The 12914-nt window shown below is 36.0% G+C and overlaps 1 protein-coding gene across 3 annotated transcripts in view; it reads right to left on the bottom strand.

The window, feature by feature from the left end:
• Nucleotides 1-12914, bottom strand: part of LOC108744325 (RNA-binding protein Musashi homolog Rbp6) — a 416279-nt gene that overhangs the window by 152371 nt on the left and 250994 nt on the right. The window lies entirely within an intron of this gene.

Here is a 12914-nt window from a genome sequence, read left to right as displayed (position 1 = left end):
TCTCGAGGTCACCCGCGCCGTTGCTTTCATATGCTAATTTCAGCCTTTGAGATAGTGCAGCACGAAGTTTCCGTGGTTCGAGTCCGAACAACCGACCCCACCACGCTTCTATTGCTACTCCGACGCTAAAGCCAAAGCAAAACTCCCTATACAGTTTCGCTACCGACTCGGATATTTTCCTTTTATCTTCAGTTTCAATAATTAAAATTAAAAGCGCTTCTCGTAAAACTCGACCAAACCAAAATTAGTAAATAGATAAATGTCCACCATAAACAGCTAAAAGTACGCCGACCAGGAAGCAATTTTGAAAAATACTTTTTATTTGGTGTTTCAACTATTTACTAGTTCAGTGTTTATTGACAAGTTCTACAAACTTGGGATATGATTAAGTTTTGTAGCATTTGATGCCACAAGTCATTTTATTGCGACAAAACTTTTAGGTTTCAAATCACCACTCCAGGCCATATAAGTGGAGCAGTGATAAAAAATACAAAGCAATACGGTGATAATTCAAAACAAAATGGAACATACCCCAGTAAAAATTATTCTCTTCAATTTCCCTCTACCGAATTACTACCAAACTAGCTCCTTAAATTTCTCTAAAATATTACCGGAAAAGGTCCGTTTGCAGGACTAAACCGATTGTGTACGAATGGAGTACTGAAACAGTACCGCATTTAGTACGAAAAGAACATGGATAGAGCACTGATTGCTTTCCAGAAAGCTTCTGAAATACTACCGAAAGAGCGACGCATTTATATTAAAAAAGCGCCGAAGCAGCACTAAAGGGATACTAAAATTTTAATGTATGTATATATAAATATGTATAATGAACGTATGTAATCATAAATGAACTTTTTTTCAAAAAAATAATCATCTGTAACTATATGTATGTGTTAATATTAATTAATAAAAATTTAAATATCTGATGGATAAATTAATTAATCAATATTTTCATTTTTACAAACGGTACGGTTTGGTACTGTATGTGATGCTGTTTTGGTGCTATGATACCTACTATGTTTTTTGGTGAGGCGCTGTTTGAGGGCTCTTTCGGATCATTTGTAATGTGGCGCTAGTGTGGAGCTGTTTTAGAGTTTCAAAGGGTAATGTTTTGACTATAATTTTAGAATTTAAATTTTCGTCTAGTTTATAGGAACAATTTCAGTGGTAATTTAGGTCATTTCGTGTATTTGGAGGCGATTCGGTGGTGTTATAATTCTTTTTATTTTTAATCGGGTATGTACCCCTTTTTTATAAAATTATTAGATACATATATTACGAAAGCTGAATTAAAACAACTGATGGACAGTTACCCTTCAAGCAGCTTTTTTATTTTAAACTTCCCGATTTTTCTTTTCTTAAATGAAACGTTTCTTCACATGGAAACCATTTGTCTTTCATTTCGACATGTTTGTTCTTAATAAGCTCGTAAGTTCCTTTTTAATCGACTTATTACGTTATACGTAATATGAAAGCTAAATCAGCATTTTTGTGTCCTTTTTCCTACACGGATGCAGGAAGTCTGACATCATTTATTTTCAGATAGTTGTCAGAATCAGACGTTGACGTGTAGCAAATTTACTGAAACATAATACCGCCCCGACGCGAGTGAAACGGCGTCCTCTTCGGCGCTTAGGTTCGGGGATTTTGTCGTCGTTGTCGTAAGGTGGTGGTTCACGAAAATTAAGTTCCTTATTAGCATTCAGGAAATTAATTCTGCAACCGACAACTTTTTGCATGCTTTCGCCACTTCGGTCCGGCCTCCATCCAACCAACCACCCAGTCCTGCACACGCACATATACACCTACCCCTAAGGCCTCAACCTCCTTTACTCCAACCACCGACCGACTGTCTGTCTGCGGTGGAAGCGTATCTGTTAATTAATCACTCTTTCTGCCCTAATTACCTAGCACGGGGGTGGCGCTAGCATGGCATCTCTATGTGATGGATTAGTCTTGTTCTTACCCCCGTATATTAAGACACTTACGTAAGCCAACGGATAATCTTATTCCTGAATATTAAAGATTAAGGATTTGATGACATTTCACGCATTTTAATCTTATATAATAAACAAAATTGAAAATCAGCACATTTGCAACATTATGGAGAATTAAAATAGCGCCACGTAGCTAAAACCCAGTAACATTATCGACAATTTTGTGATAAAATTAAGGATAACGAGCTAATACATTTATATTTCACCCGTTCACAAAAATAGCGAATGAAATATGTAAAAATGTCATTCAACTTGAGTGACTGAAGTTTGCACTTGAAAATACTGAAGTTTTAAAGACAACTGAATAAAGAACTCACTGCTAAAAGAAAACAAAGACTTTCTCCCCCGGTAAAGTTGCTATTGTTTCTCAATCCGCTACTGTAATGTGCATACATATTTAGTTTCTGAATTTTCTTGTTAAATTTTGTACATATAGATTTCATACTTTAATAGATTCGACCTCTTCTTACTGAAAATCCATCATAATTAGATTTTCACAAAAAGTAAATGTTTTGTTACATACGCTTCTCTAAATACTAGATATTGGACAACCTTACGAAAATAGTTGGCCGGAAACTCATGGTGAAACATTATAACAATGTATAAGTAATAATAAAAAGATACTTGGGGAAATTTCACTAAATTTTATTGCAAACTCGATGTACATTTCGCTTTCTTAGGGCAACTTCAGGAGTATTATTAAGTACTAAAGTTTCGGTTACAATATTTTTCTTAAATACTAAGACGCTTAGTATTAGCTTAGGATGTTTAGCACTTTCCTCTAATTTAATAGATAACTTAAATAATTTAAAATTGTTACACCATCTAAAAAAGGTAAAGTTTTAGATCGATACGAGGTTTTAGAAATAAAAAAAAGCAATTTCATTAAACAAAAAACTAGCTAATGATATGATTAAATAAAGTTCGGTAACAATCCCCTTATACATCCTAAGCTAATACTACCTAAGAGCTGTAGTATTCAAGAAAAGTATTGTAACCGAAATGTTAGTACTTAATAATCCTCCTGAAGATGCCCTAAGAAGGCGAAATGTACATCGAGTTCGTAACAAAATTTAGTGAAACTTCTCCAAGTGTTCCTTTATTATTACTAATTGTACAACAGTTCTTACCACTGAAAATATAGATAAAAGGGTGCACTAAAGGGTAGGTAGAAAAAGGGTAGTAGTAATGGTAAAAATCAAAATAAAATTAGCCGAAACTTGCTAGCCTATTTTATATGTTCAAACATGTTCTTTGAAATTTTACCAACCCATCCAATATAGACTTTATGTCAAGCTTTAACGTTGGTCATTACTAAATTCTCAATCCACCCCTTGTGCTAAGTGACGGTGCCGATTATTCTCCTTCATCAACATGAGCCACTCCTTATAAAGCGACAGATAGCGATAGCAAAGACGTTGTACATTAGGGTTAATCATAAACGCACTGCGGTACAAGGACGGTTCACTACACCTCCTTTACTTCAACCCGTTCCCTTTACCCCTTCCGACGCCATTTCCACTGCCGCTTAACTGAGGGCAATCAATCAATCAATGCTTCACGTGTCAAAGTAAATCCCATTTCTGCCGCTTCTCACTCTACTCACCCATTCTCCCCCAACACTCCCGAATCATTCTCCTTTTTCCTTATACCGTTTTGTTCATTTACCACCTGCTCTCATTCTTTCTCCTTCTCGTTAAACGAATGCGATCGCGATCGCAAGAGACCCCCCCCCTCCCAATCAAACCATGAACGGAAAAACGTTACAAAATTTTGGTGATGTTTGTGTGAAAGGAAGCGGTAAAGGACGGATGAGGGGGAAGGGGGGCGTGTAATGGGGAGGGGTGTGACGACAACGACGACGACGAAAGCTCTTGACAAGAGGAAATAAGCGTCGCCGTTGCTCGATTTAACGGAAAAATTGAATATCGATTGCCGTTATAAATGAGCTCTACTGGTGCTGATACAAATTGTTAATGTGGCAGATAATTTTCGATATATTCGACAGAAAACTAAGGAAACACCCTTATTGTGTTCGAAATTAGACGGTATATAGCACGTAATATCAAACACAAACAAATATAGATGTGTACAGGGTGTTTCAAGGGGAATGGAAAATATTTTGGGAGATAGTAGCACTAATTGTTCTGAGTTCTGAGAAAAGTTCGTATCGATGTTTCCTTTAGAGATAGAGACTTTAATAGCCAGGCCATTACTTACTAGGAAATTTAACATAAAACAGTCTTTCCGAGTTAGATACCCCAAATTATGTTATGTAAGAACGTTACGTAAGTATTTCTCGTATATAATGTCTTAACGTTTACAATGATATGTGCCAAATAACTTTTAGTGCATTCAAAATATTATACTGATAATTAAAGTGGGTAAGAGTAACTGATAACCATGAGGTCGTCAGTCCTAAGACTGGTTGGACAAGCACCTCCATTCTTTCCTATCCTGAGCTAATTTTCGCATTTCTCTAAAACTAGAACATCCCACATCCTTAACTATTTGTGAACAGTAATCTAATCTGGGTGCTAAATGAGCTCTAAAATGAGCTAAAAGGACGAGAGATAGCCTCCTTTTAGCTCATTTTCATGCCTGAGAAAGTGCCCAACCATTTATTTGTGTCTATTTCTTATTGATTTCTATAGCATCCTCTGTTTTTCTATTCTTTCCAATATCTCCTCATTTTTAACCATTTTTGTCCTCGTCAGGTTTACTTATATCTCTATTGCTCCTTCCATCCTAAATTATCTGACTTTTTAGAAACCGAAAATCAGCCACTTCTTCTAATTTTCCGTATCCTATCTTTATGTTCGAAAAAGGTTGTTAAAGGTGTATGTTTGGAGCACGGCGTTGTATGGGTGCGAAACATGGACAGTGGGAGCGGCGGAAAAGAAAAGGTTAGAAGCGTTCGAAATGTGGTGTTATAGGCGGATGATAAGGATATCGTGGGTAGAAAAGGTTAGAAAAGAAGAGGTATTGGAAAGAATAGGAGAACAGAGGACTCTATGGAAGTCAACAAAAAATAGGCGAGATAGGTTGGTAGGACACCTTCTCAGGCATGAAGGTCCAGTCAGAGACATATTAAAAGCAGAAACAGGAGTTAGAAGGGGTAGAGGTAGACCTAGATTAGATTACTCTTCGCAAATAGTTAAGGATGTGGGCTGTTCTAGTTTTAGAGAAATGAGAAGTTTAGCTCAGGATAGGAAAGAGTGGAGGTACGTGTCCAACCAGTCTTAGGACTGATGACCTTATGATGATGATGATGATCTTTATGTGTACTTTTTCCCTACTTTTTCTTCCCTCGCATACCAGTATTTTTGCTTTACTTTTATTTATTTTTATTCTATGCTGTTTTGTCAATACCGCTTACATAAACTACTATAACAAGACATACATGATTAATAGATACTAGGAGCATCCTAAAGTAATGCGAGATAAAGTGTCTCTTCCTTTAAAAGATTATTGAATCGAGGATGGCACGACGGACTTCCAAAACATTTAAATAGATTCAGTGTGAATTCGTGGCAATATGCAGAAGGCAATCCGGAATAATTTTTACGCGATCTCTACCAGCGAAGATCTTGCTCGAAACAATTCGTATAATTTTATGGCTCGCGCTGGTAAGCGCATAAAAAACACCATTTCTGTGCTCTTTACGGTTATTACGAGTTCTGCACGTAACGGCCAACGTTCGACTCCGATAAAATTTAAATTGTTAAAAGAGGGAGAGCGTCCATACAACTTTTATATGAGATCGAATCGAATCGAATCGAACCGAAACGAATAAGAAGTAGCGGTCTAGGACAATTTATCGGTCGCTCCAGGAATCGTTTACACCATTCAAAACGAGCTAAAAATACGAGGAAGAATTAGTCTTAAATAACTCAAAAGACAGCACGACATCAATATCTGCCGATATTATCAATACAATTTTAAATTTAGCCATTTTATTCGAACTTAAAATCACTTTCCTATTTTTATTCCTAATGTACTTATGTGATAAGTATAATATTTAATTCAGAATATTCTTCTACATTAGTATATTAGCGGAATTTTTACAATTAATTGACTAACAATATAATAGCTATTAAAAATTTCTGTAAGCATTCAATTGTGCTTTCACTAAATTTTACAAAAACGAAAACGAACAAATTCTACGTTAATAAATCATTCATAATTAAAGTAAAAATGTTACATGAGCCGCAGGATATAATTTTAAGATAATTTCGCACAAATGCTTCGACAATTTCAATTTTTTGGATATAATAAAAGAATAAACTTGAAACGAGAGAGATTGGGATTCTGGTAAAGTAAGATCGCTCGCTGATGTCCCTTCAGCAGCAAATTTATGATGCTATCAGCCCAGCGAGCTTTCCCTTTCAGGACCACCCTTTTACTCGGTCCGCTTGCCTCTCCCGCCTTCCCGTCTTCTCGGCACTTCTTCTCCTGTCCTGATGTAGAAGAAGAAACGAGAAACGTCTTTCGTCGCGCGACAACGTTTCCACTTTATCTTGTCCTTTTGTTGCGGGTTAACAACGAAAAGAGTTTTAATCAAATCGTAAAGAATAAAAGGACAGTAACGCTGAAACGAAAACAGAACTCTCCTCAGGAGATGAATGGTTTTTTCCCATCACATCCTGCTTGCCCAATACAAATAGAGACCAAGTACGCGAATTAATTTAATACGACAGGATGCGAATAAAAAATTGAATCGTCTCTTCGGAAAAACCCAAACACATCTTCATGAAAATGTGTATATTTGGATTCTCATACATCTTCTAATAATAAATAACCGATTATATGGAGATAACCCCCGAATATAGGGGGAAAAGATACAGAAGGTAAAGGTAGTGTTCAAAAATTTACAGAAATATGGGGTGGCAGAAAGGGATGAAATAGATAAAAATAACTCCAAAAAAACGCCATTTAGAATTGATTTTGACGGTCAAGGACTTTTACAGAAATATGGGGTGGCAGAAAGGGATGAAATAGATAAAAATAATTCCAAAAAAAAGCCATTTAGAATTGATTTTGACGATCAAGGACTTTCTACCTGCTTAAAAAGATAAAACCCTACATTTATTATGAAAACATGTTAGGGGCCATCCCTAAATCACGTAACACGAATTTCATAAGAAAACTTAATCATCTTGAGCCCATGGAGTTTGAAGCCACCCCTTTAAATCATTTATAACTGACATAGCAGCCACTTCGTAGATTTTGAAATGTGATGTCAAGAAATTTAGGACCCCCCCAACCCCTTGTCACACAATGTCACACTTCATCGACCCCCTCCCCCCTTAACGTGTGACGTAATTAATGGATGGCCCCTGACTGTAAAATTTGTCTATTTTCCATATGAAATTGCAGTATCTCGTCCAGCTCCTATAGACTTTAAGGTTTAAAAGCAATAACAGTATTAGGGTTGTAAGTATCTGAATGATACGCCGATTTGTAACAGGGATAAATGCCCAACGATCATCTCCATAGAGGATCGTTTATATTTGGCTTCTGCCACAAGTGGTCAGTTACGCTCGTGACCAATAGTGTATCAGAATTTATGTTTCCAGTGAGGAAAATAACCGAAAAGAGGCCTAAATGTTTTTTAGGCTAATTGATTCGCCTTTCCCGAAAGAAAGAAAAGGACCATCTTTTAGTTTTCTTGTTGATCAAATATAATACCTCTTCTTGTACAATACGTTAGACGAAAAAAAAAAAAAGGAAAACGAAAAGTTCCTTGACAATGGGCTTCTTTTGATATTGAAAGTAAAGGCGAAAAGTTCTTTTGTCAGCTCGTTCTGCCCATTTTCGAAATAAATAAATGAGAAAAAAAAAAACATAATAGGACTAAGAATACAGATAAATCAGTTTTCTTTCATGTTCAACTTTTCTTTTCTCAGAATCTCTGTTTGTATGTAGTGCAATGAAGTAAAATTCGGTTATAATCTTGGAAACTGTAGATAAACGAACCGTTTCTGCAGTAACATATAAAAGACAAACATTACCAAAAACGGAATAAAGGAAAGCCAGTATGGTCCTCTTACATACGTATGTATGTGTCTAAAACAAGAAATTCCCATGAAAGTTATCCGTGCATTATCCTTTGAGTTGTTCCTGTACGGTACAAAGGACCTTTCTCTCGTCCTTGAGCACTTGAGCAAAAGAAACTTCCGCGACTCAGTGGCAAGGACTCAGGTATAGGTAACGGTGTATGCCACCTGCCCGCGCTAATATTCCCTCTCACCTGCCTTTCTATTCATCTCGTCGGTTTCGACGGCGCCATGGACACGTCTCGACGCCTTTGAAAAGGCGCTATCCTAGGATTCCCGTTCTTCCGGACGGTAATGATCAAAGGATCCACCGCCGTAAAAAGGAACCTTCACTATAAATGTAAAAGCAAAAGGGTACCTTTCACATGGATATAAATAGATGAGGTACTGGCTTCAACTATCTTTTCCTCTTCCGTAGAAATATAGGATTCATTAAATTATATAATTAGTCATCCCCGATTATCCTCCAAAATAGATATTGTCAACCCAAGAGCTAACCGAAATATATTATCTCTCGTCCCAGAGCGTTAAGTAATTTGTAATCATTTTTAATTTGTGGTACTGTCTTCCAACCTGCGGGGGACGTCCCTTTCGGGGGCGTGAGATGATTATGAGAAAGTGGGTAGCGATAACCTACCATAATCAATATCATTTTCGAATAATCAACATAGGATCGTCAGTCCTAAGACTGATTGGACACGCACCACCACTGTTTAATATCGCATTTCCCTAAAACGAGGACAAACCACATCCTTAACTGTTTGTGAATATTCCTCTAATCTAGGTCTACCTCTACTCCTCTTAACTTCTGTTTCTGCTTCTAATATGTTTCTAACTAGCCCTTCATGCCTGAGAAGGAGTCCTACCAACCTATCTCGTCTATTTCATATTGACTTTCGTAGTGACGTCTGTTCTATTCTTTCTAATACATCCTCATTTCAAACGATACTAATCTTTTATTTTCCGCCGCGTCCACCATCCATATTTCGCACCCGTATAGCACCGTACTCAAAACAAACACCTTTAACAAACTTTTTCGAATTTCTAAATTAACCATTCGCGAGGGTAGAAGCGATATCATTTTGTTAAGAATACAAATAACTAGGCTAAACTGAAATTGATATCGACAAGACAAACGCGAGGGTTATTTCGGTATTTATGAAAAAAAAAAAGATTAGAAATAATTGATTCTGAGTTACGGGTCATGTAACTCAAAAGACGATTTACCGTTTTTGCTCACAGATACAAAAGTTTTTATAGAATATCATGTAGCGATCAAAAAGCGATCTGTAAGCTTTTCTCGAACCTGTGATGATCCAAAATCACTAACTTCGTTTTTTAACGATTACCATTTTCCTAAGAATTACCCTTCTTTCATTGGATTCCACTTTCAGTGGTCTTATTTAAAGAACTTTATGAAAATCATTGGGGACACTAAAATAGGTGCACCCCATCGTAGACTTTTATGACCCAATGAACTCCGTAACACTTCATCTTCATGAGATCAATTAATGAGTTATTTATACATTCCGAAAACCATAACATCCACAATGATGGTTGATGTTACGGTTAATCAAGACGCATTGTCTTGTGGTAATTTTTGGGAATACAATTTGCATTATAACATTTGAACAAAGTAGAACTGTGGTACTTAAAGACCGAGTTGGTCGATGAAGAGCGAGAGAGAGAGAGAGAGAGACAGACCGAACAACTGGATTAATTTAGCCCCATGGTCGTCGCGGCAGTTACGAGAAAGCTTATTCCCACACTTGGGCATCACCCACACCACACTAACTCGCATGCCTAATTTATATAATAGGAGCGGTTTTATGGGCATGATTTAGTTCCTTCGTTGTGTTTCGTACGCTCCTATAATTTATTACTATCAGGCGCAAGGCAGCCTTATACAGTCGTTCTAATGCAGATTTTATTACGAATATGGAACATGACAAGGATAGGAACCGCGAAACATAGAACGAATGAGACAGGCGGAGAAACTGAATTTTAATTTTTTATATGGGACGATAAGTACCTAGAAAACATTTAAAAGAAGAATAGGAAAATTGGTAGGTAGCTATTAAAAATCGTTCATGAAACTACCATAAAAAAAAATGTAACGAAGTAGAATAAGTAGGAGAACAGAGGGCGTTAATAAAATAGGCGACTCCTTCTCAGACTGAAGGGCTAGACATAATAGACGCAGAAAAAGAGTTAAGAGAGCAAGAGGTAGCCCTAGGTAATAGTTTGAAATGTAAATTGCTCTAGTTTTTGAGAAAGGCGCAGATTGACTTAAAATAGGACGAAATGGAGGTGCATGTTCAACTAGTCCTGGATGATAACGTACAAGTCCTCTCTGAATGAAACTTATTGAGCCGCTTAAATTCATATATTTACAATATTTGTCAATTTATGTCATAATAATGAAGTCCCCGTTTGCTGAAATGTACTCTTTCGAGATTAGATGTGTCTACTATTTTGAAACACATGATAATAACATTTTTCATTTCAATTGCTGCAAGTAAGGTGATACTGGTAATTTAGATATTACTTAAGCGCTTTTTCCTTCAAGATCTTCTTTTAGTTTAGATAATTATCATTACCTACATAAACAATGGATTGAAAAGTACCCAACCACAATAAAAATTATTCTACATGCAATATCAGTTTTATAAAAGACAATTTTATAATCACATTCCACAATTGTTATTTTGTTCCAGTAACAAAATTAATCCAGAATTACCCACACATTTGATTGGCACCTTTCATAGAAAATTTCAGTACAAAAATAATACCTATCAACAAAATTAAAGGCATCAATAACCTTCCGGATTCATAAAAAGAGCACGATAATCAATTTTCGTATGCTTCTGATCATATTTAAAAAAACTAAATCACGCTTACAGGATTAAATGATAGCGTGTCATCATCGCTTTAAACGGTGTTTTGAAAACCATTTGATCGCATTGAACAATCGGTGCAACCCTTTTTGATATTAACTAGCAACAAAATTGATTATTCTTGTTGATTAATATCGCATCGAAAAAACCGGCAACGGTATCTATACAAACGTATTGTTATGACACAAACCGTGACGCCTTAAATAACTTTTAATTTTCTATTAGGTTCTTATTAGACAACAAAACTAATCAAGAATATTAATTAGACAAAACCGTAAAAGTGAGAATTCAACTTGTCGATATACAGCTATATTCAGGTTTGATATAAGTTTTAGAAAAATCTGGTCTCTCGTAGATAGAATTTTGTTCGTTTGCTCTATCCACCTTAAGATAAATTCAATTTTGTCTCTTTCGATGACACTAAAATTACGAATTTACTTATTTAAAAGAAATGCGTTACAAATTTATTTAACGTACAGTTAAACAACAAATTCTCTTTTATCTTCCTTAAATATCACAGATTGTATATTTTTTATTTCTTATTATTCATATTACAATGAAACTGTTTGCATATCGTTGGTCCTTAAGACATTTTTGTATATATATATTTGGCCCAGGAGTAAAGATAAATCGTAGTATCGCAAGGATTAAACTTGATCTATACCCTACCCGGGCTAACGGTGTGGCAAATCTCAAACTCCAAAGTCAACCTAATTTTCTTAGGCCTTTGGTAAGTTACAATTAATGCCGCAAGACAAATCGTTCCGCCTGTGCAGAGGTACGAAGGGAAAGGATTAACTTGAAATGAAACAATAGGCCGAACGGGCTCTGAAGGAACACAGGATTAACTGCTGATATAAATTACTATACAAAATTTCGATAAAGAAACAATTGAGAAGTTCTAAATTTACCTACAACACGCAGCCTCCATAAATGATCATCATCATAAAGTCGTCTGTCCTAAGCCTGCTTGGACACGCACCTCCACTCTTTTCTATCGTATCTTCGCATTTTACAAAACTATCATCCTTTCCTTTTTATCCCTACTACTCCTTCCGTCCTGACTTATCTATCTTCCTAGATACCTAAAATGAGCAGCTTCTTCTAATTTTTCGTCTCCTATCTTTATATTGGCTCATTTCCTACTTTTTCTTCCCTTGTATACCAGTATTTTTGTTTTACTTAATAAATAAAAATTAATAGATGACATAACTGCACGAAAAGTTAAGAACTTTTTTGAGAAAAACATATATAATAATATTGCAAAAATAGAGGTTTCAGATGCGTTGGCTACTGTGAGTCTTACTAAATACTTTTGGTAAAAACAACCCTACACTTTGTAAAGTAATATGGACAGTAACACGATGGTCATTTTCTATGTTTTTGAGCTTTATGCGCACATTAAACATATGAACCTTTCAAGCAAAACTTTCACGAAAATACATGTACTTTAGTCAAACACGCGTGAGTCGTGTGGCCAATCGTACCGCACTCTCCTTTAGTAAACTTAGAATACCTTTCATTTGACATAATATGCATATACCTGCGACCTACGTAAATACTACATTGAATTATTATAATTAACTTTTCTTTTAATTGTTGAATAATTTCCAATTAAGCTGTTTTCCGTAGAAATTGTTCGCCCTCCTGTTTTTGACAATTAACCTTTGACGTGATCTCGAAAAGCAAGAGCAGGTATCAAGGATTCAGTATGAAGTTTACAGATTTCTAATTTAAGCCATCGCAGTCGTTAGTATACCAACCATATCCTTCGTAGAGGTACATTAATATATCAAAGTCGGAGCGCAGTATTTCGATTATCGTTAGTAACATTAACGATTAATCGGGCGTCCAAAACAGAATACTCTGATGCTTTTGCTTTTTGAACAGTTAATGCAATATTGATGCATAGAAACCTACCTACCCGCCGCTGCGCTTTGCATAAACTGATAAACGCG

Source organism: Agrilus planipennis, unplaced genomic scaffold (genome assembly GCF_000699045.2).
Source record: "Agrilus planipennis isolate EAB-ADULT unplaced genomic scaffold, Apla_2.0 scaffold17, whole genome shotgun sequence".
Taxonomy (NCBI): domain Eukaryota; kingdom Metazoa; phylum Arthropoda; class Insecta; order Coleoptera; family Buprestidae; genus Agrilus; species Agrilus planipennis.
This window is presented reverse-complemented; position numbering and strand designations above follow the sequence as displayed.